Source organism: Equus caballus, chromosome 1, assembly GCF_041296265.1.
Source record: "Equus caballus isolate H_3958 breed thoroughbred chromosome 1, TB-T2T, whole genome shotgun sequence".
Taxonomy (NCBI): domain Eukaryota; kingdom Metazoa; phylum Chordata; class Mammalia; order Perissodactyla; family Equidae; genus Equus; species Equus caballus.
The window spans coordinates 79,402,287-79,427,547 of NC_091684.1; the positions used below are offsets into that span (position 1 = coordinate 79,402,287).

General features: G+C 39.4%; 1 long non-coding RNA gene across 2 annotated transcripts; it reads right to left on the minus strand.

The window, feature by feature from the left end:
* Positions 1–10,330: 10,330 nt before the first annotated feature.
* LOC138916335 (uncharacterized) lies at positions 10,331–25,012 on the minus strand. 2 transcript variants are annotated; one of them, XR_011423533.1, is made up of 4 exons: positions 24,801–24,983; positions 20,757–20,838; positions 20,356–20,425; positions 10,331–10,467 (listed from the first exon to the last, which is right to left on the minus strand). It is a non-coding gene; the product is annotated as an uncharacterized lncRNA (long non-coding RNA). The 2 variants fall into 2 exon arrangements; XR_011423530.1 differs by lacking the exon at positions 10,331–10,467 and having other exon boundaries at positions 18,358–20,425; positions 24,801–25,012.
* Between the last annotated feature and the right edge of the window lie 249 nt (positions 25,013–25,261).

Below are 25,261 nucleotides of genomic sequence, written 5' to 3' on the forward strand. Positions count from 1 at the left end.
CCAGTGTGCACCGGAGAGCTGTTGATTATGTGGTTCAAAGAAGCTTTACTTCATTATGTTTAAAACATTTCTAAAAGTGAGAAGGAGATGAGAAAGTAGAGAGTGGAGCTAGGGTACAGACAGCTCTTGAGACACTTGAAGGGGGCAGAGATTGAGACGTGGAAGCAAGAAAGAATTGTTTGCAGGTTTGTTTTGTCTGTTTTAATGAAAGTTCATAAAGCAGGTGCTTTCAAACTTTTAGTCATCAACCCACAATAAAAAATGTATTTTACACTGTGACCTAGTACGCACCTATGCTGGGTTTTATTGAACCTAAGACTCCATTGACTAGAAGAGGCACCATTATTTTATGTATCATTTTTTTAAACTGTCAATCAAATGACAAACAATGCTTTCTTATCACTTAGGAGTTTTATTTTATGTTTATTTAAAGCACTTTCATACTTACATAGTTTTTATAACTTAAGTGAAGTACATTGGGATTGGTGTTCTTAAAATTTCACCCTGCGTCCAACTTTTTTTTCTTTTTTTTTTTTTTTTTGAGGAAGATTAGCTCTAAGCTAACATTTGCTGCCAATCCCCGTCTTTTTGCTGAGGGAGATTGGCCCTGAGCTAACATCCATTCCCATATTCCTCTATTTTATATGTGGGACACCTGCCACAGTATGGTAAGGTGTGCATAGGTGCACACCCAGATCCAAACCGGTGAACCCTGGGACACCAAAGTGGAATGTATGAACTTAACCACTGACCCCTCACACCCTGTGTCCAACTTTTTGAGTCAGTTATCAGTGTCTAAATTTTCTCCTCTTTGTCCTCAAATACATGTTTGATGGAACATCTTAAAAAAGTGTACCACTATTGTCTCCTAGATTTTCTTCTAAGCCATAGCATCCATTCTGCAAGGTCTGATGTTGGCACTTTCTTTATCTTAAGTGTCAACAGAAGCCTTTCAGAAACAACCAGGCTTCTTATTCCTTCCTTAAATTGTCCTGAAATATTCTGATGACTGAAATGAGTGGTTGCAGTCATGCAGCCCTGGCACCTGGACTAACAACCCATTTCACATGTCACAACTACCACCTGGCCAAGGTACCATCCAGTTGTCAGTCATATCCTCTTCTGATTCCAGGAATGTTCAAAAAAGTTTTTTAAATTACATCTTAGACTCAGGAGAGTGTAGTGCATTAAAAAAACCTTTCCATGCATGATGTACTGTGATATATAATTTTTAATACTGGTCACAACCCACTAATTCATTTCATGGCCCACTAATGAGGCCATTACATGCAAATTGGACAGTGCTGCCCTGGGGCCCATCTGAATGCTGGTGAGAGGAGTCCCGAGTGGGGAGGGGTAGGGAAAAGGGGCCTGGCTAGGGGAGAGGAGAAGGTAGAAAGGCTGGCATCAGAAGTCCTGGGGCCCGGGCCTTCCTCATTGCCTACAGGTGGGAAGAAAGAAAGGAAAGGAAGAGGGAGGGAGGCTGTAAATAAAAGAATGAGCTTCTGAACCAATATGATTTATTTGGGTTCACTCAGATTAATATTTCTGCATTAGGTTTTATTCACAAAACTCAGCTTTAACAGTGTGCTAACCAGAGCGAGCTGCTTAGCCTCTCTGGATTTGAGATTGGTTTTTCAAAACATGAAGGAAAAAAAACCACAACCTAGAGAGTTCAACCAATGCTGGCCATTCTGTCTGGGTCTAGTCCCAGTAATTCTGACCCCTTCCACTTGGCCTTGGTTCTCCCATAGCCCAGCGGTGTTCCTCTCCATCTGGTTTCCAGGAGAAGCAGTAGGATGTACAGTTTACTCCCTGCAGCAGTGCAGACACGGAATTCAGATGCTATGAAATGTGCCTACCTGTAAGAAAGCAATCTGGGCTTTTGCAGGGGGGGAAGAAGGATATTTTTGTCTGCTTGCTTAGTTTGGACTGGTGCAGGGGAAGGGCCCAGGGTTGATTTGCAGAATGTGGAATGCTGAGGCCTGAAGAGATGAAGCATGCTGTTGAATCCCAGCACATTTAAATATTAAATATTAAATTTTAATATTAAATTTTAAGTCAATAGTGCCATAATATGTACTTGCAAGTATTAAGTGAAAAATCTAGCATGTCTTTTACCAAAAATATGGAAAAACCAACAAGTTTGCCTAGAGAAATCAAAATTTTAAAAATCAAAAGGTAAAATGAAGTGATAAAAATTGATGTTGGTGATAGCTGCACAACTCTGAGAGTATACTAAAAATCGTTGAGTGGTCACTTTAAATGGGTGAATTGTATGTGAATTAAATCTCAAAGCTGTCACCAAAAATAAATTCAAAGGTAAAATACTGTCTTCCAATGGTGTAACTGGCCTATAATTGGCACTCAAATGCTTTTTGAAAGAGTAAGTAAGTGAATGCACAGCAAATGATAGCTGCACAGTCATGGGAGAAAACAGTAGCCAGGGCTCCTTTTGACTTTGAGAAAACTTCAACTCAACTACCTGCAGGACTTCAAGGCTGCTTCTTCGCTGGAGGAGACTCACAAATATTAATTCAATGCATCAAGTTTTGTATTTTGAATTGTTCTGGTTTCTTTTGCTATTTTTAAAAATGGGATTCATGCTTCCTAAAAGTGTCTCTGAAAATTTTTTGAAATGTTTCTTAATTAAGCCAATATTAATGGGTTTATCAACATTTCTCATTTTGCCTCTATCTATAAAATAAAGTTCAAACCTGAATTAAGCCATAAGTTGTTCTGAAGGCTCATTGAGTTTATGTTGGTAAAATCTTTCAGCCTCTCAGAATAAAGCCACAGGTAAATATAACGACAGACAAGATACTGCAATGCCTACTCGAGCTACGAAAGCTAAGAAGCTAAAAATAAAGTGATCTGGGGAGATATCAAGCTGTGTCAGTGCCCAGAAATGCACTGGAGAGTACTGTACACTTACCATTCTTCACAATCGTCATCTTCCTTAAGGGATAGTTAAATAAAACAGAGAAGTCAAAAAACCCACCTCTTAAAGAACAGAAAATTAATGTCTCCTTAATTAGAAACGTTTCTCTTTAATTTTAAACTTTTTTTAAATCCTCCAAAAAGAATGAGATCCCTAGATTCCAGTGCTATTGAGAATCTGTTACCCCCACAGTTTAGCTCATTCTTTGGAGAGCCTCCTTTGTTTCCTATCTTCCTCTTTTCTCAGCCCGTTCCCACATTGTTTTCAAGCCTCATGCCTTTTTCTCTCCTTGCTAAGAGTTCCCAAAACATGATCATCGCAAACATGGTCCCAAAACATGAGACTGTGTGAAGGGTGGGATCCTACCACCCGAGCACAAAGCACAGGCCAGACTTCAGTCTGTGGCTCCCAGGGTGGGCTCTAAGGACAGCTCTCCCTCTGCGTTCTCCATAGCACAGTGCTCCGTGAGTCCTGAACAATGAGGGCAGAGCTGCTGCGGGCTCCCTTCCAGCTGCAGCCGGTGCACACAGAGAGCCCGCTGACTGCAGCTGGGGAGTCCTGAAATGGCCTATTTGTGTGCAGTGCCCATCCGCGCCGCCATCCAAAACAGTGCCATCATGAGGACACCTGAGATTCTCATCAGCTGCAGCACAGCCTCCTGCTAATGTCTCTCCTCCGGCTCTGAGCAATATTTAAATGAATTGGACATAGGCCAGGAGTTAATTTCCTTTCTCCTTTTCTCTATTTTTGACTCATTCTCCCAGGGCCTCGTGTTCCGGTGACGTAGTTCTTACAGCCAGCACATCCTGTAGCTCTTCCCTCACTCCCTCCACCCTTTCTCCTTCTTGTGAATGAGGAAGAAGGTGAAATGGGAGGGGGAATCCCTTGAGGAGGAGGAAGTATTTCTCCCTCTCTCTGCCAGCGGTTTCTTCTCTGTGGGTCCCACGGTGTCACAGCAGGATTGGCACTTAGGTTATAATCAATGTTAAGCCAAAACAAAGCTATGGTAAAATATTAAGAGACTCTTTGGGGCAATGTTCTTTTGGTCTCTGGGACATTTGAGGTGGGCAAGGGAGGAGGGGAGTAGATAGAAGAAAGAAACGGGGGATAATAAAAAAAGCTACCTCTTAGAGAATATATACTGTGTACCAGGCATTGTGCTAGATGCCAGAGATTCAGTGGTAAATTAGAGATGGTGTTTGACTGGTACCTCCATTTTTCAGTAAAGAGAGAGGGCTAGCTCACAGTAGGTACTCAGAATCGAATTGAAATGAATTGAAATGTTTGCTTGGAGGTTAGATATCAGCATTGTCTGCTTAAGATCTGCTGGCTTCTTATAAGTGTTCACAGCAGTTCAAGAAATTCCTGTAACAGTAATACCACGGATCTAGCCTATTTATGAAAACCAAACACCTAAAATACTTCTAGCAGGTCAGTTGAGGTGATGTAGCATAGTGCCCTGTCTACTGATGTGATATTCTACATGTTCAAAGAGGAAATGTTAACTGCAGTCCAGGAATTTTAAGATAATATAAAATATTTCATTACTCTTAGCAGTACCTCAACTAAGCCCTCTAAATATTCAGAGGTGGCACTCACTTCTAGAAGAAGTTATCAGGACTGTTTGATGTAGGGTGAATAGTTCATACTTCTAGATTTGTTCACCTGGGACCGCCATTTTTCAATTAAGAGAGAGGCGAGCCTTGTGAATAGTAGGCACTCAAACATCTGAAATGTTTGCACGTAGGTTGCAAATTAACAATGTTTGCTAAGCCTGCCTGATAAGTTGCTTTGTTTTGCTTTTCTTGGTAAATGTACCCAACGGTTCAAGAAATTCCTATGAACATTAATGCCCTGGATCTAGCCTATTAAGGAAAAACAAATTTCTTCTCTCTTAAACTCAATTTATTTAAAACAATGCTCAAAATCAAGTTTATGGCAAATTTCAACACTCTGTCTAAAACTTAACTTTTATTTTTGTCATGTTATATGTTATCTGATCTGATAATCTGGTCCCAAACAAAGTCAGAAAATTGGCATGGCAAAATATTTTCCTTAATCATGCTTGTACTGCTTTAAGACCATATATTTTTATACTGGAGATATATGTCATTTTTTTTGCCACTTTATGTTCCTGACCCAATGGGAAAGTAGCTGAACTTCTCAGGTATACAATTTTGACGACATGCTGATCCAGCAGGATAAGCAAAAATTGGCTAGCATGCTGGAGGCTCAGTAAGACACAAATCTTCAGAGGCTAAGAGATAATAAACCATACAAAGATTCAGAAACACCCCATCAGCCTAGTGTTTAGGGGTTCAAGGGTCAGGGGCATGCTGGGATACTCCTGCAAAGTAAAAGACAAATTGCTACATCTGGTATCCCTCGCCACAAAGAAAGAAGCCTCGCTGGATTCTGGAGGTGACACATTCCACCCCCAGGACTACCCCTCCAGGTAACACAAAATGCTCCCCCACTTTGAAGAGAGCCTGGAGCAGGAAGGAGCCCTTCAGCAGGCACAGGCTGCAGGCGAAGCAGCCCTATTTGGACCACATAATCAACAGGCCTGAAACTATGGAGGTATCAATGATGGGGAAGATGCAGTAAGGAGCTGATGGCAAGCTACAGAGGGAGAATCACAGTGCAGGCTCAGGGTCTGAAACAAGGCCATCCTATCTGGTACTTGAAAAATCGCTCCTGACATGCTACAGTGCTCTGGAAGAGACTGAATGTTTGTCCATGGACACCAAGTGGCCATGCATCCGGAACTGCCTATCATGACCTGGGTTCTGTAAGATTCATCAAATCATAGGATCAGGTGAGTCCAGAGACAATCTATCGTAAAATGGAGATGGTACATTCAGATCGAGCTTAAGCAGGACAATAGGGTACAAGTAAGCCACCCCCTGCCACTCACTATGGTTGCACCAGTACTCCTCTCTCAACTTACAGAAATAGCCATATGTTGGGGGGGCGGGGGGTATATCCCATATGACTAATTGAAGCCAGAAGAAAATGCCTGAACCTGATTTTTGATGGGTTGGCTCAGTGAGTAAGTTCAAGCCAAAAAGTAGAGGGCACCTACATTATAGCCACACTCAGGGGGGACCTTGAAAGACAGTGGAAAGGAGAAATCTTCCTAATGGGCAGAACACTGAGGAGTACACCTGATTATGTGCATTGCATGGATGGAAAAGCAGCCCGAGATGAAAATATATACAAACTCATGGGCAGTGATGAATGATCAGCCAATTGTGTCAGTGACCTGGAAGATCACGAACAAGGAGGTCTGGGATAGAGGAATGTGGATGGACAGAGGGAGTGGGCACAAAGTGGGAAGATCTCTGAAGTGCCTGTTATGCTCAGCAGAAAGCATCCACCTCAGAAGAAGCACCAATCAACTACATAGACAAAATGAGTCAGCCTATTGATGTTAGCCAGCCTTTCTCATCAGCCACCCTAGAACTGGAAAAATGGGCACACAAATGGGGTGACCATAGTGCCAGAGATGGATGCCTAACACGGGCCCAGTTGCATGGACTCCCACTTACCAAGGCTGATCTAGCTCCCGCTACCTCTAAATGTTCAATCTACTGGTGACTGAAATCATCCCTGAGCTCCAGCGTGGCAGTATTTTTTGATAAAAGCAACCAGCCACTTAGTGGCAAGTTTACAGCACTGGGCCTCTTCCATCCTGGAAAGGTCCACAATTTGTCCTCAAAGGAATAAACACTGTTCCAAGTAGGATTGCCTTTCCTGTCCACAGAGTCTCAGCCAGCTCTACATTTGGGGGCTTATAAAATGTCTGATCCACATAGCATCCAACCAGGAGACCTACTTCACCATATGGCACTATCCCGAAGCAGACACAATAGAGAACTGGAAGGCCTGCCCCCAGCACAGCTGAAGAGTCAGTTTGGAAACATACTCTGCGAGGATGAGATGCCATCTTCCAGGTTATATGCACTGAATCTAAGGCCTCTTAGTGTCTTCAATAGACAGGATTCAAGGGTCCAAGAACCAAAGGGCAGAATGATGGCCTGCGTACCATCATTCTCCATGAGCTACTGGGGAACTTTGTGCTTCTCATCCCTCCTCGTTTGTGCTCTGCAGAGTCAGAGGTCCCAAATGGAGCACGCCATTGCCAGGGGACACAACAAAGGTCCCACTGAACTACAGGCTGTGGCTGCTACCTGGGTACTATGTACTCCCTGTGTCCAGAGACCCACAGGCAAGAAAATAAGTCCCCATTTTGGCAGGAGTAATTGCTTCTGAGCATCAGGAGGAGGCAGAGTTGCCATCCCACAATGAGAGCAGTGGTCACTCAGGTGGTCCACTTGGGCACCTGTTGATACTCCCTTCCCAGTTGTGACCAGGTATGGTCAACTGCACAACCCCAACCTGAGAAGGTTATGGTTACCAGAGAACAAGACCCCTCAGAAATGAGAGTTGAGGTCACACCACCAAGTCAGTCACCAACATTAGCAGAAGTGACAGTTGAGAGCAAGAGGAATTTAGAATAGATAGCAGAAGAGGGAGCCAGTGTGTATGAGTTGTGACCCTGACACGAACAGCAGTAACGGGCTGTAGTTCATCCCACTGACCTCCCTGTTTCAGGTACCCCTTTGAGAGGAACATACACAGGCACCCTGGAGGAGGTATTTCCCAAACAATATGTAAAGTGGATCCCTGGGGTACAGGAGACAGACTGGGCTGCTAGGGTGCATCTACTTGGACCTCACTCCAAGAGAGAACTTGCCATTCAGCTGTAAGCAGGGAAGTCAGCTGACAGCGACACTTGAGCCACATTATCTTTCAGATTCATCTCAGCTTTGCATCTGAAACCATGCTCTGGCCGAGCAGCCCACAGCCAATGGCTGGGCGTGACCATATTTGCCCAAAGTGAGACTCCTTTAGTGGACTGTCTTGGCTTTGGAGCTCCCGTTGAGTTGACCAAGACTTTGTCAGATTTACATCACATTCGAAGGCTCTTCCTGACCAATCCTGCTTCCTGCCTCCTTTCCTTCCACATGTGTCAGGCCTGCATTGTGATCTGAAAGCTTTCCCTGCTCAATTTTGCTTCCTCTGTTATATCTTTCACAAGCTTTACCCCCTGTATTGGTTTTCTAGAGCTTCCATAACAAAGTACCACAAACTGGGAGGCTTAGCACAGCAGCAACTTATTGTCTCACAGTTCTGGAGGCTAGAAGTTCGAATCAAGGTGTCGGTAGAGACATGCTCTCTCTGAAGGCTCTAGGGAGTGATTCATTCCATGCCTCTCTCCTACCTTCTTGTGGCTCCAGCAGTCCTGGTGTTCCTTGGCTTGTAGCCACATCACTCCAGTCTCTGCCTCCATCGTGAACATGGCATCTCTCCTTGTGTCTCTTCTTCTCATAAGGACACCAGTCCTATTGAACTAAAGGCCCACCCGACTCCAGTATGACCTCTTCTCAATTTACATCTTAATTACATCTGCAAAGACTGTGTTTCCAAATAAGGTCACATTCACAGGCACTAGGGATTAGGACTTTCAACATATCCTTTGTGGAGGACACAATTCCACCCACATCCCCCCAGTAACCCACTTGTACTCAGTGTCTGTTTCCCAGGGGCCCCAATTGCCGCAAAAGGCAAAAAAAGGTGGATGACATGTCAATTCACTTGAAACGAAGAATTATTTGGTCATCTAAGGGAATGCATCATGTTTGACTTTGTTATTTATTATTTCATTAAAGCCCAGATACTGTGAAGCACTTTCACACATAGATTTCTATCAGATAGAAAAGATAACCCCAGAGGTCACAATTTTACTGCCCTTTAGGACAAAAACCAGTTTTGTATCTACTAGCACATTCATTTCAGCATTCTTTGGGCTGGCTATATTAATCTCTATTCCTCTAATTCTCCTTTGAATCAGATTTGTCATCTTACTGGTCCCTCCATTAATTATCAAGTTGAATAAAATCTTTGACATGTTTTCATTTTATATTTGTTTGAGAGTCATATTTTCAACTTGTTGAAAATTGTACTTATCATCACCTTGGCTCTCCCTAGACCATGAGCTCACCTCCTGCCTCCTTCATCCCTTCTCCCAGGAGCCTTTGGCATCCTCCACTGAAAGAACAAACCTCTGTAGGCCAGCCAGTCAGAAAAACACTAGCCCATAATCTTGACACCATAAATAATTTATGCTCAAAGATGACAAATGACCAGTGTGTTTTATCATCTGCCAAATCTATGAAGTTGATAACTAATTGGAAATTAAAGAAGGCAACTTACACATTTGTTCAAATGCACAGATTTTGCATGCTAGAATAATGAGTTGCCTACATTTTGAGAGGGCTCTACTTTCTAATGCAAGCCTCCCTGTGAGAGGTAGTACGCCTATTTTTACAGATGAAGAAATTGACTCTCAAAGAAATTTAAGCAATTTAGTCAGTCTCAGAGCTACCAACTGGCACAGCAGGGACTCAGGTCCATATTTCCAGCCTCTATACTAGCCTTCTTCACACCTCAACTGCTGAAAAGGGTGCTCTTCCTAAAAGTTATATCACACATTTTTTACCCATGTTGCAAATATGTGTGAATCTAATAATTATGCATACACAGAAATAATGTGATGTCTACCAGGAATTCCTGAACTAAATACCACCATTATTTCTCTATATCTTAGCACAATATAGAGCATTTAGACTCTAAAGTGAATTATGTTTCTTTAATAAAAGGGTAAAATATCCTCCCCCCACCCACCTTTTCATTCTGTGACTATATGGTATGGCAGTTAATGAGCCTGGAATGCATGCACTGCAATTGGAGACATGGAGAACCAGCACTTAGGAAGCTAAAGTGCACTGTGTGCACAAGATGAGGGTGGCTGCATTGGGATCAGCGTGCAGTCCCAGAGTTTGACAGGGCAGGGGTGCAAAAATGGTTCCTGTGGACCAGATGTAGTCATGCCAGAGAGGGAGTTTTCATGTGGTCATCTCAAGTCCTACAGATTTGCTGCAAGATGCTGGAGGCCAAAGCTGGATTCCTAGGGGCTGAGGAAGGAGGACCAAGTGAGCATCCTGAATAGAAATGCACCAGCCTGGATCAGGGGAACTAGGCTCCACAGCAGTAGGACTCTGAGGGTCTCGAGCTATCACACACTGAGGGCACCTCACTCATTAGTCAGTTCCAAATATCTGCCTCATCCAGAGAGTAGAAACCAGCCTGAAGACCATACCAGTTCAACTAAGAGCTTTCCTACTTCTCCCTCCTCCTTTTCCAACACTGGAGGGCGTGCAAGGAACTGGATGAGGATGGGGGTGCAGGAAGACTGAGAGAGAAGCAGCAGGTGAGGGCAAGCAGAGAAATAGCGAAGAAGCCAACCACATGCCCTGATCCACACTGGGGAAGGAAAGGAGATATGGTGCCAAATTAAAACTGTCTGTCAACCTAAGAAAAGTAGAAAGCCTTTGCACCTAACCTGACTTTTTTTCCAGGAACAAGGGAAAGTTACCTCTGGTCAATAAACTTCATAAGGGCTGTGGAAAACAAAAATGAAATTGAATTTTGAGTATTTTATAAGAACTGCTTGTTTAACATACCAGTTATATGCATATTAACACATTAACTGAAGACATCCAGTAGGAAAGAAATCTGTTTAGCTTTGGCTTAACCTGCTTATTAAGAAAAGTTATCCAAAATTTGGAGAAAAGCAAAAGGGATTACTGGATGCTATTTCAGTGTCCAGCTCAAAGTTTCTAAAAAGCTTGCTAGAAAACCTTTGTTTGACTTGCTCCTTAATATTGATTAGGATGTTTTACAACTCTAAAGAAGATTAATTTGAAGAAAGCTGATAGTGCAGCAAATTATATTTGTCTTAGAGTAAAGATAATCCCCCAAATTATCATTTATTGCCCTGTGAGAAATTAACCATGTTTGGATCTAATGTAGTAATCTCATTCTACATTTAAAAAAATGCCTTTCCTGATTGACATATGCACTCATGTTCCTCAAATGCTCCTTGAACTAGGTTTACCATCCTGCTGGATTCCTCATTAATAATAACTTAGTTAATAAACCTTTGATATTTTGATTTTATATTTGTGTGAGATAGTCATGCTTTGTAACTTTTTGAAAATTATACTTTAACAAGTGTTTCCAAAATTTATTTAGCTGCAGAAACACAACTAGCTTTTTTTCTAATCTCATTTAAACACATTGACATCATTTGGAACTATATTTCAAGGAATCTGCTTTGGAAATCTGCTGCTCAGGCAGTCTAATAAGGAAGTACACGGTTTGTAAATAGGCATGATAATCCTTATGATTAAGCCAAAGGAAGATTTCATGCAGTCCAAAAAAAGACTAAAAAGTGAGACAGTATCTTAATTCACATCTTCCTCCCAACCCCTAAACATCCTGAGAGTAAAATGAGGTACTGCTGTTTAGGAAAATGCAACTAACATACACATCCTAATTTCAAATATTTAATTAGGTATTTGAACTTCGGTATGGATACATCAATGGATACGTGTAGGAATATATGAGGTTTCTTTTTTCTTTTGGGGGGAAGATTAGCCCTGAGCTAACATCTGCCGCCAATCCTCCACTTTTTGCTGTGGAAGACTGGCCCTGAGCTAACGTCTGTGTCTATCTTCCTCTACTTTATATGTGGGACGCCTGCCACAGCATGGCTTGATAAGAAGTGTGTAGGTCCACACCTGGGATCCAAACCAGCAAATCCTGGGCTGCTGACATGGAGCACCCGAACTTAACTGCTATACCACCTGGCTGGCCCCTGAGGTTTCTTTTTTTAATTAAAAGATTAATTAAAAATTAATTTAATTATTCTTCTGCCTGATTTTTAATAGCCTCAAAGTAGTCCATTGTAGGGAGGTGACATAGCTTATCTTATGAATCTTCAACTATGGGCCATTTTGGTTGCTGCACATTCCTAACACTTTCTCTAGGCTAAGTTCCTAGAAGTGAAACATTAAAAGGAAGCATATTTTTCAATTTTTTTAAAATATGTTGTCAAATAGTTCTCCAAAAAGATTGTACACTTAAGAATTCCACCAATAGGTGTATGAGTGTGCTATTTCCTTATATTCTCCACAATACTGGGTATTGTATTTTTAAAGATATTGGTTCATTTAATATATTGGTCAATATAATTGGTTAATTTAATAGGGAGAGACTGGTATCTCATGGTTTTAATTAGCACTTAATTGCTAGTAAGGTGGATACTTTTTTATATTTTTTGGCCATGTTTTCCTAGTTGCATGTTTATCTTTCCATGTGAACTTCAGTATCAAATTGTTTAGTTCCATAGAAAAGATTATTGGTATTTTTATTGACATTGTGTTAAACACATAAATTAACTTACAGAGAACTGATGTGTTTATGATACTGAGATGTTCTATCCAAGAACACTGGGTGTATTTCTATTTGTTTAAAATCCATGTTTGTATCTTTTAGAAGTGCTTCAAAGTATCCTCCTATAAACTTTGCAAATTTATTTTTATATTTCTTCCTAAATATATTTTCTATATTATATTGTCCAAATGGTAATTCTTATGTATCTGAAGGTTTTTAGTTTTCATATGTTGATATTATATTTTGCTGCCTTAATGAAACTTTTGTTGTCTGAGTCATTTATCGTTGATTCTCTGAGGCTTTCTAGGGATACTCTCATATTGTCTGCAGTAGAGAGAGTTTTACTTCTCTTTACCAATTCTCCTGCCTCTAATTGATTTCCTTTTCTGATTTGCATTGGTTAATACCCCTAGTACAATGTTAAATAGTGACGTAGATACTGGGCATCCTTGTCTGTTCCTGATCTTAATAGAAATGTCTCGTGTTTCCCCTTTAAGTAAAATGATAGTTTAGAACTAAGATATATATTTTTTTTTATCACATTAAGAAAGTATCCACAAATTTTACTTTTCTTGGTGATTTTTAAAACCAGGAATAAGAATTTAATTTTGTCAATGATTTTTCAGATTCTATGGAAATAATGTTATTTTTCTCCTTAAATCTGCTAATACGATATATTATAGTAATGGATTTCCCAATATTGAACCAACCTTGCATTTCAGGATTAAATTGTATTTGGACATGATGTATTGTTTTCTTAATGTAGTATCAGATTCTGTTTACTAATACTTTGTTTCATATCTGTTATGGGCTGAATTATGTCCCCCTAAAATTTATATGTTGAAGTAGTAACCCCCATTACCTCAGAATGTTACTATATCTGGAGATAAGGTCTTTAAAGAGGTAATTAAGTTAAAATGAGACCCTTAATGTGGGCTCTAATCCAGTACGACTGGTGTCATCAGATAAGAGGAGGTTTGGACAGACATGCACACACAGGAAAGACCATGTGAGGACAAAGGGAGAAGGTGGCCATCTGCAACCAAGGACAGAGGCCTCAGAAGACACCAAACGTGCCAACACCTTGATCTTGGACTTCTAACCTCCAGAACTGTGAGAAAACAAATTGTTTAAGTCACCCAGTCTGTGGTATTTTGCTATGAAAGCCCTAGCAAACTCATGTAGTATCTTAGCATTGATAATAAGTGACATTGGTCTGTAATTTTTTTCATATTATTTTTAACAATAATATATCAATGTTATACTGGCTTTATAAAAAGAACTAGAGTTTTTCTTCATTTTCTATGTTATGGAACAATTTATGTAGAATTATGACTATTTGGTCTTTAACGGTTTGATAGACTTTCTCTGTGGAAACATCTGAGCCTGCTGCTTTTTTGTGGGCAATTTCCTTAATACTTTTCTCTGTTTTTCCTGTGGAATTGGCCTAAGTTGTCTATCACCAGAAAATTCTAGTTAGAGTAGTTTCTTATAAAATTATCTATTTCATCAATGTTTTCAAATTTATGTGCATAGTGGTCTACAAAATAGTCTCATGGTTTTATAAATTCCTTCTCAATAGATGTTACCCCCTTGTCATTTTTAATTTTGTATATTTGGTAGCTTTCTACTTTTATTTTCTTGATTAAGTTAGTGGTTTGACTTTATTTTTTCCCCAAAAAAACAGTATTTTTGAAATTAATTATATCTATATATTTTGTTTCTCTATCCCCCATCTCATTAATTTCTGCTTTTATTTTTGCTATTTTTTCCTTGTGCTTTCTTGTGCTTTACCTTTTGGTTCTTTTTCTAGCTTTTTGAGTTGAGAATTTAATTCATTAACTTTTATTGTTTCACTTATACTGATGTGTTTTAAGGCCATGATTTTCTTCTGACGACTGCTTTAAATGCATCCTATAGATTCTGATAAGTAGTGTTTTAATTAATTAATGTTAAAATCTAATTTAATTAAATTCTGTAATTTCTCTTTATAATTTCCCTTTTACTCGAGTGTTATTTACTAGAAAGTTTGTTTTAAATTTCTGATGAAAGCTTCTTTTTATCTCCTGATTTTGTTATTAATTCTGAATTTTATTGCATTGTAATCATAGAACATGGTTTATAATAATTCTATTTTATAGAACTTACTTATGCTTTTTTGTGACATAATATATGGTATGATATTTTGTGAATTTTACATGGGCGTGTGAGGACTCTATTATTAGGATGTAAAGTTCAGTATATATCCATAATTTCTCCTTTATTGATTTTGTTGTTTCAATTTTCTGTATCCTTATTTTAGCCCATCTTGATCTGTCTTCTATTAACAACAATGTGTTCAAGTATGTTATTGTCAGTGTGCTTCTGTTTCTCCTCATGTTTCCTGTTCCTTTTGCCTTCCAACAGTGGCTAGGGTTATATCGTCATTGGTAATTGCGGCTTATAAAAAACTTTTTTCTTTGATACTTTCAAAGGTTTTTGTTTGTTTGTTTTTATTAATTTTTTATTAACATTGGTTTATAACATTATATAAATTTCAAGTGTACATCATTATATTTCGATTTCTGTGTAGACTACATCATGTTCACCAGCCAGACTAATTACTATCCATCACCATACACATGTGCCCAGTTACCCTTTTTGCCCTCCTCTCTCCCCCCAACTCTGGTAACCACCAGTCTAATCTCTGTATCTATGTGCTTTTTTGTTGTTGTTGTTTTTATCTTCTGTTTATAAGTGAGATTATACGGTATTCAACTTTCTCCCTCTGACTTATTTCACTTAGCATAATACCCTCAAGGTCCATCCATGTTGTTGCAAATGGCGAGATTTCATCTTTTTTATGTCTGATTAGTTTTCCATTGTGTACATATACCAACTTCTTTATCCATTCATACTTTGATGGGCACTTAGGTTGTTTCCAAGTCTTGGCTATTTGAATAATGCCACAGTGAACATAAGGGTGCATATATATTTATGCATTCGTGTTTTCATGTTCTTTGGATAAATACCCAGCAGTGGAGTAGCTGGATCATATGGTAGTTCTATCTTTAATTTTCTGAGGCATCTCCATACTGTTTTCCATAGTGGCTGTACTAGTTTGCACTCCCACCAGTGCACTCCCATCACATGAGTTCTCTTTACTTCACATTCTTTCCAACACTTGTTCTTTCTTGTCTTATTAATTATAGTCATTCTGACGGGAGTGAGGAGATATCTCATTGTAGTTTTGATTTGCATTGCCCTAATAAGTAGTGATGTTGAACATCTTTTCATGTGCCTGTTGGCCAACTGTATATATTCTTTGGGAAAATGTCTGTTCAGATCTTTTGCCCATATTTTAATTGAGTTGTTTGCTTTTTTGTTGTTGAGATGTATGAGTTATTTATGTATTTTGAATATTAACCCCTTATAAGATATATGGTTTGTAAATTTCTTCTCCTAGTTGTTAGGTTGTATTTTTGTTTTGTTGATGGTTTCCTTTGCTGTGCAGAAGCTTTTTAGTTTGACATAGCCCAAGTGGCTTTTATTTTAAAATGTGTACTTCTTCATGTTTAGCGCTTTTTTTGGCTTGAATACTACTTGTCTGATATCATGATCACAGAACTTGTTTTCTTTTATTTCCATTTTTACATCCCTTTATTTTCAGCCTTTCTTTTACAGAGAGAATAGAGTTGCTCCTGTTTTATTAGACAAATTGGAAATCTTGTTATTTCATAGATTAATTAAATCCATCCAGGTTTATTTATTTTTAAATTTTCTTTTGGTATTTAGGAAACTCTGTATCTTTATTCTAGAGATTACTTACGGACTTCTATCTTTGCTGATTCTAGTTGCCTTTTACGTTTTGATGTGTGTTTGCATTCATATCCTTTAATCCCCATCTATTACCTAGATAACAATCGGTAAGCTTGTTTTGCTTTTTCTTTCCTTCTCCCTTCTCCTCCTATTTTACTTGCTTAAATTTTTACTTAGAACATATCACATTTATGTATTACTCTTTAACTCTCATTCCCAAGTTGGTTTGGTCTTAAATTTCAACTCTGTGTTATTCAGTGCTTGCTATCAGTCCTTTTGCTAAAGGTTTCTCAATCATCTTTAGTTGAAGTTCATCCTCTAAGATATTCCTCAAGAAAGGCTCATAAGTTCAGTATTTCCCAAGCTTTTTCATGTTCAAAACAATTTTTCTATAGTCTTGATACTCAAAGGACAGTGTAGTGGGTTGAATAATGTCACACAAGAAGAGATGTTCAAGTCCTAACCCTTGTTACTTGTGAATATCCGCTTATTTGGAAATAGGGTCTTAATTAAGGATCTTGGGATGAGATTATCTTGGATTTAAAATGGGCCCTAAATCCAATGACTAGTGTCCTTATAGAGAAAAGAGGGTGAGATTTTAAACACAGAGACACAGAGGGGAAGGCCACATAAAGACAGAGACAGAGAATGGAGTTAATGCAGCTGCAAGCCACAGAATACCAGCCACCAGCAGCTGGGCAGCCACCAGCAGCTGGGAGAGAGGCATGGAACAGATTATCCTTCAGAGCCACCGGAAGAAATCAATGCTGCTGACACCTTGATTTCAGATTTCTGGCCTGCAGAACTCTAGAGAATAAATGTCAATTGTTTTAAGCCAAGTTTGTGGTAATTTGTTATAATAGTCCTGGGAAACTAACACAGGCAGCTTAGCTGGTTATAAAATCTTTAGTTCACACTTTCTTTCCTTGAGTTTCCTGTTCTTCTGTTTTTTTGGGTTTTGTTTGCTTGTTTTTGGGGGCTGCTCCATAGATGCCTTACTTTGTATGTGACTTTGGAGAAATCTGAAGTCTGGTGCTGTCTAATTCTCTTGTCCTTGAAAGTTATTTGGTCTTTTACCTGGAGGCTTTGAGTATTTTTCCTTTATCTTTAAAAGTCTCATCATTTTATTATGATATGTCTTAGAATTGATCATTCTCTGTAAATTTTCTCAAGTAGCTGTGGGATCTTTAAATAGTAGATTCAGATTATTTTTACTGTTGGAATTTTTTCTGGATTATAGGATGAAATATTCATTCTGGTCTGTTGTTTTCATTTGCTTCTCCAATTATAAGAATTGTGGGCCTTCATCACCCATCTTCCATTTCAGCCATTTACTCTGGCCCTTTTTACTTCTTTCTTTTTTTCATTTTTATTCATTTGGTTGTTTTCCTGCCCCTTTTCAATGCTGCTTATTAAACTTTTTACATGAAACTACTCTCCTTTGGGCACTTTGTCATTTAGTTTTCAATTCTGAGATGATTTTTGTTTTCTTCCATTTCCTTCTTGAGTTCAATCAGCTTGCTTCCCTTCTTATTTTTTGGTCTATTTTGTTCTTAGTTTGTTAATTTCTGATTCAAAGTGTTTTTCATATCCCAAATGCTTGTTTGGAGATATTCAGTTTAATTTTTTTTTTTTTTTGAGAAAAATTAGCCCTGAGCTAACATCTGCTGCCAACCCTCCTCTTTTTACTGAGGAAGATTGGCCCTGAGCTAATATTCGTGACCATCTTCCTCTATTTTATATGTGGGACGCCTACCACAGCATGGCTTGATAGCCCTGTGTAGCTCCACATGCGGGATCCGAATCAACAAACCCAAGGCTGCCAAAGTGGAATGTGCAAATTTAACCGCTGCGCCACTGGGCAGGCCCTGATATTCAGTTTAATTTTGTGTATTGCATTACAATTTTCTTCTGCTTTGTGGTCATTTTTTGAGGAAGGAATTTTTATCAGCTGAAATGTTTTTATTTTCCTTTCTGTTCCTACGTGTAATAATTTTGTGTTGATGAAAACTCTATGCATCCTATGAACAGGGTTTGTGATTTAGAGTTAGGTTACAAGATTACTAGTTCAAGAGTGCCCTCCCTTGTCAGCATAGTGAAGTGCAATATCTTTAGTGGATGGCTTTCTTTTTCAAGGGAGGAGAAAATGATTTTATGATCTTTGATTTTGGTTCTTGCAGGATCCTAAATTTCTCTCTCTTTCTTCTTTTTCTCTGTACCACCAAATCTCCAAAGAATGCTTTTCCTTTCTTTTTAAACTCACTTCTCTTCTCCTTTTCCATTTTTGAGGCAATTACCTTGAGTCTTGCTCATTTTTAAGTTCTTTCCCTGTAGTCAGTGTTTTGATCCACTAGAATGCTTTTTTTACACACTTTCTTTTTTTAAAAAAAAAAAGATTTTATTTTTCCTTTTTCTCCCCAAAGCCCCCCAGTACACAGTTGTGTATTTTTAGTTGTGGGTCCTTCTAGTCATGGCATGTGGGACGCTGCCTCAGCATGGCTTGATGAGCAGTGCCATGTCCGTGCCCAGGATCCAAACGGGTGAAACCCTGGGCTGCCGAAGCAGAGCGCGTGAACCCAACCACTTGGCCACAAGGCCGGCCACTTTATATACTTTCATCCATAAGTTCTCCTTCTTTCTGATGTAATTTTAGGTCAATTTTAGACTCACCTTCTCCCCTTCTTTTATTTTCACAGCTTTTCTGGAGTCCTGCTTCCCTGATTCTGCTCAAAGTCTATGAGAGAAGCTAGAAAGATAGCTCTGGTAGAAATTGGTGTTTATTTTTTTATTTACTGATAATTTGAGGATTGTAATTATGTTAAGTATGGAATTTGTGTGGTTTTGTTCTTTTTGTAATCTGCGTAGTTTGGGGGAGCATGTATGGGAAGCTTCATATTTAGTTGGCTACAATTACCAAATTTTCCTCAGCTTCTTTCTTTCTTATCATAGATCCTAGATTCACTTCAGTAAGTTTAACAAAAAAAAAACCTTTGGGGGTTTAGTTGGAATTATGTTGGATTTATGGATTAATGCGCAAGAACTGACTTGGCTGTTAGGCATGTGCTTTGGAAACGAATTGCCAGAATTCAGATCCTGCTCTGATTTTGGGCAAATTGCTTCTCTCTAGGCCACAGCTTCTTCATTTGTTTAAAAAGAAAACCAAAAAAACCTTCAAAAAGTTGTGTGGTCATCTGTATAAATTGCTTGACATAGAACTTGTTACATATCAAGAGACTAATTACATCGTTATTATGATGATGATTTATTACTAACTGATCTTCACATCTAGGAAAATATTTTATTTCTCCATTTTATTTGAGTCTTCTTATTTCTCCCTCAGTAAGGTTTGTTACTATCTTCACATTTGTCTTGCACATTTCTTTTAATTTGATTCCAGGTATTTCATATTTTTATTGCAATTATTAATGCCATTTTTTGGCAGTGTATTCTCTGCCTTCGTATACAGGAGAACTATTGTTTTTGTCAATTTTGCATTCAACATCCTTGTAGAATTCTCTTATTGCTTCATTATTTTTTTACTTGACTCTCGTTGGTCTTTTAGGTAGACAAGAATACCCTTTGCATGTAATGATAATTTATCTTTTTCTTGCTGATAACTACACCTCATTTATTTTTCTTGTCTCTTCCATTGGCTAGGACTTCCAGCACAATGTGTAACAATAGCAGTGATGACCAGCATCTTCATCTTATTTCTGTTTTAGATAAGAATGTCTCTAGTGGTTCACTGTTAAATATGATGTTAGCTGATGATTTTATATATATGTTCTTTTTCAGGGTACTGCATTGTATAATGTGACCATTTTATTCTTATCATGTTAGTTTAGTAATATGGTTTTTTAAGTCCTTCAATATTCTGCTGAATATGATTTGCTGTTGTTTTATTTATAAATTTTCCATTTATATGTTGATATTTATGTTTGCTTTTGTGGCTATCTTTGTTAGACTTAAATATCAGGGCTAATGAATTTTATAAAATGAAATAAGAAGTCTATATTTTTCTATGCTTTGGAACAGTTTATATACCGTGGAAATTACTTGTTTTTTAAAAATTTGGAAGAACCTGCCAACCACATTTTTTCCTTTAGGTAATCGTTTGGTATCTAAAATTTTCTTCTTTCTTTTTTTTTCTACATAGAAGTTTATCTTTTATTGTTTTCTTAATTTTTATCAATCATTTTAACTTATTTGTGAATAGATGGTGAAAAATCCAAAAGTTACAAAAGAACACATACCCTTTTACTCCAGTCATTCTCTTCTCCTCAGAGGCAACCACTGTTCCTTGCATATCTTTCCAAAGATATTCTGTGAATACATAAGAGCATATGAATGTGTGTATTTATATTTTTATTTTTTAGACAAATATAGCAGGCTATACACGCAGTCACGCAACTTGCTTTTTTCGTTGTACATATTAAAGCATGCTTCCAAATTGGTGCATGTAGAACTGCCTCATCCATTCTCTTCCATTTCCCAGAAGTACCCTAATTTATTCAACTAATGCCCTAATGCTGGACTATAGTTTCCAGTCTTTTGCTATTATAAACAATACTACAATAAATATCTTTGCATATATTTATCATTCTACACATATGAGAGTGTATATATATAGCTTAAATTCCTAGAAGTGACATACCTATTAGGATGGCTAAAATCCAAAACACTGACAACACCAAATGCTGGTGAGGATGTGGAACAACAGGAAGTCTCATTCATTGCTGGTGGGAATGCAAAATGGTACAATGACTTTAGAAGACAGTTTGGCAGTTTCTTACAAAATTAAACATACTCTTACCATATGATACAGCAATGGTGCTCCTTTGTGTTTACTCAAAGGAGTTGAAAACTTATATCCACACAAAAACCTACACATGGATGTTTACAGCAGCTTTATTCACCATTGCCAAAACTTGGAAGCAACCAAGATGTCCTTCAGTAGGTGAATGGATAAATAAACTGTGGTACATCCAGACAATAGACTATTATTCAAACTAAAAAGAAATGAAGGAAGGGAAGGATGAATAGGCAGAGAGCACAGAGGATTTTTAGGGCAGCAAAAATACTCTGTATGATACTATAATGGTGGATACAGATTATACTTTTGTCTGACCCATAGAATGTACACCACCAAGAGTGAGCCCTAATGTAAACTATGGATGGGTAATGGTGATGTGTCAGTGTAGGTTCATTGATTATAACATGCACCACTCTGGTGAGTATGTTGATAGTGGGGGAGGCTACTCATGTATGGGGGCAGGGAGATATATGGGAACTCTGTACCTTCCTCTCAATTTTGTTGTGAACCTAAAACTGCTCTAAAAAAAGAAAGCCTACTCTCAAAAATCCTAGAAATGATATTTCAGGATCAAAGGATATATGCATTTAAATTTTTAATAAATATAACAAGTGCTTTCCATAAAAATTGCAACAATCTACATTCTCATCAGCATTGCCTATATTTACACTTCACTCTCTTCAAGACAATGTAGTTGAACTTTTTGATCTTTGCTCAACTGATAAAGGAAAAGGGTGTCTGTTTGTAATTTTAGTTTTTATGTCTCCTATTATAAATTAGATAGGACATCTCTCTCTTTTTTTCTTTTAATATGTTTGAGCCATGTGAATTTCCTTTTGCGTGACCTGCCTGTTCATTTCCTTTGCACATTTTCTGTTATGTTTGCACATAATATTATAGTTAGAAATTCACAAATTGGGATGGGAATGACAGTGTTGAAATTTCATATTTTGGATTAAAAAATATAGTTGTCACATACCTCCTAGTTAACCTCATACACCCAATAACCTGCAGCTGTAAGCATGAGGTGAAAGTAGAACAGAATGAGAAAAGTGGTAGGGTATAGGTAATTTTTCTATATGCCTGAGTCCAACCTCAGATTCTTAACAGAAGAAAAAATACTGTACCTAAATATTATAAAAAGCATAGGATCAGGCTCACTGTCTAGTTTCATTTACATTGTTTTTGTGGAATAGTCCTGAGCCACATTTCATTAGATTGTGCAAGGTTCTTTGTGTAGCCTGAAATCTGGAGAGCTGTTAACGTACCCCTGCTAAGATAAAGCTAAGCATTGTAGCAGATATGATTTGCAAACTGACTGTTTAGAGCAACCTGAACAACTCAGTTGCTTTTTTTTGCCAAACATGAGTAAATGGACAAATACTGACCATCTACTGTGGTATTATTATACAAGGTGTGGATACTGGGCTTTTGTAATACTTTCCTAGAGCTGCCTCAAAAAAATACCACAAACTGGGGGGCTTAAAACAAAAGCAACATATTGTCTCATGTTTCTAAGAGGCTAGAAGTCTGAAATCAAGGTGTGGCAGGGCCATGCTCTGTCTGAAACCTCTAGGGGAATCTTTCCTTGCCTCCTGGTAGTTTCTGGTGATTTGTTGGCTATCTTTGGCATTCCTTGGCTTGCAGCTGTGTTACTCCCATCTCTGTGTTCGTTGTCACATGACATTTTCCCTGTGTGTTTCTGTCTTCACATGGCCATCTTCTTATAAGGATATCCTACTCCTACTCTAATACGACCTTATCTTAACTACATCTGCAACAACTCTATTTCCAAATAACGTCCTATTCTGAGTTAATGAGGGTTAGGATTTCAACATATGGTTCATTTTTGGGGGGGCAGGCAACAATTCAACCCACAACAACCTTTCTCTGGAATCTTTTGGGAGAAGGTGAGAGAGAATGTAAAAGCCAAAGATGCTGAAACATTGTACATACGCTGCATTCAGCTTGCTAAGAGATAAAGTTACAGCTTCACATTCACTGTAAACACACAGAACAGATGAGTTACTGCATAGGCTCTTACAAAGCACTTCCGCCCTACGTGGATTCTGCCCCTTTCCTGCTTCACGCTTCTCTGGACCATGTGCTCCACCTTCAGCCATTGCCCTGCCACCCTGCCCTTAACAGGAGGAGCTGCAAGCTTGAGTTAAGAGAAAAAGAAATGTATGAAGAAGGGTCAAATGACCCCCATCAGATCACAGACTGCAGGCCGAGGAGACTTTTGTTTGCTTCTGTGCTGTTGTGCTCCATGGGCCCCTCCCACTGTCCATAGGAGCTCCCTTGTCACCCTTTGAGAGGGACAAGAACCTGCAGGAGGAACTGTTCTTGAAGTAATCCTGAGTGCTCTCAAGTTTCAGTCAAAAGACGTCCTTTTTGAATTTGACACCTGCTGGCTCTAAACCTAAGAAAAATCTCTTCACTGAGGGCCAGATTTTACTGCTTGGTTCAATCACACCTCCACTGAGATCCCTTTCTGTCTTTCTGAGGGCAGGATTTGAACTTTTGCTTGTTGTCTCAGAACTAATGTGCAGCCTTTCCTTGCTTTGCTGTGGTGTTTTGTACTATTAATGCACTCACATCTAAGTGGTTTGCTTCCTTCTTTCCCAAACACACCTTAGAGTATTTCTTGCCTTTTTCAGCAGCCAAGGAATTTTACCCTAATTTCTAAAAAGGCAGTGAGAAGTTATCCTTATTTTCAAATAGGAAAAGACGGTCATAGTAATGCAAAGTAATAACATTATATGTATTCATGTATGAAAAAAACATATTTATTGCTTTGCATTACTATGACCTTCTCTTCCTATTTGAATATATATATTGAGTACATATACACACATATTTAGAGTGGTCATGCTTTTTTTTTTTTGGTTTGATGACTATGTAAGTCCTTGGCTTGTATATTATATGATACATGGGTGTGATTTTTTAAGCATGATATTTTTGTCAGAGATAATTATTTTCAAATTATCTGGCTGATTTTTAGAAATGCAAACACACAGAGAGGTGTTTTGCTTTTTTTCCTTTGGTGAGGAAGATCGTCCCTGATCTAACATCTGTGCCAATCTTCCTCTATTTTGTATGTGGGACACCACCACAGCATGGCTTGATGAGCTGTGTGTAGGTCTGTGCCTGGGATCCAAACCTGTGGACCCCAGGGCCGCCAAAGAGGAACATGTGAACTTAACCACTAAGCCACTGGGCGGCCCCAAGAGAGGTTTTTTTTTTTTTTAATCAGCTACACTCCAGTTATTTTTCTGTTGGTTCCCGCCCAAAGAGCACTGGCTGAAAAAGCCTGGTGGACCTCACTCTGGGGAAGGCAGAAAGCAAAGGCCAGTCCTGCCTTCCCCAGCCTTTGTAGCAGCAGTTGTTTCCTGGAAAGTGGGAAAAAGAAAGTAAGCAGAAAGTTAGGTTTGAGTTGAAATTGTCACTTTCTCTCCAACTGGGAGAACGTTTCTTTGACATTGCTTCAGCTGGGCCTAAGGGAGAGGTAGCAGATGCATGACATGGGGTATGAGGTACTCTCTCTCTTCTCTTCAGAAATCACCTAACAAAATCTTTCCCAAAAGGAACAAAAATCTATCCACCTTCCTCAACCACGACTCTTCCGTAAGAACCAGGCTGGTCCCTTCACCCTCCCGCTGGGTACAGATGCCCCCACTGCGAAGTGTCCTTGTCTCCTGGTGGGTTTTAAGACCCTCTCCTCCGGCTTTCCTTGCAAGTGTACTAAAACACATTGCATTCTGATTGGTCTTCTCCACTAAAAGCAGCTGGAGCGCCTAGGTCTGCCTTTACACCTCGGCTCACGTTATGAAATAAAGTCTTCCCCTTCTCAAAGCTATCCAAATTTCACTATTCGCCAATCACCTCCTCCACAGCGCCTTCCAGAACTGCGCTGATCCGCAGCAACGTCCTCTTCAGCAGTGTTCCTATGCCTCAGCACTGTGCTGGGCACCGGGACGGTGAGGTGACAGAACCCGCCCCAGCCTGGGTGGCCTGGGCCGCGGACCCCGCCCCGGGCATTGTCCCGCTCTGTCCTCCAGCCGCATCTTTAAGCCGGGCACCGTGTGACAGCGTCTGCGCGCTCCGCCCGGCCCGCCGCGTGAGAAAGAGCTCGCGCCGCTTCCAGGTTGTTACGCCAGAGGACTGAAAAGGGCGAAAAAGCTCCGCGGTAGTGCGCAGGCGTAGCGGCACTTCTGCTTTCTTCGCCCAGGTCCTTGGTGGTTCGGCGCGCGCGGCGCGCTCCTCTGCCGGGTGGGGGCGCTGCGGAGAACGCTCCCGAAGCGGGCGGGGACCCCGCAGGGGGTGGTGCTGGGCCGCGCGGGAGG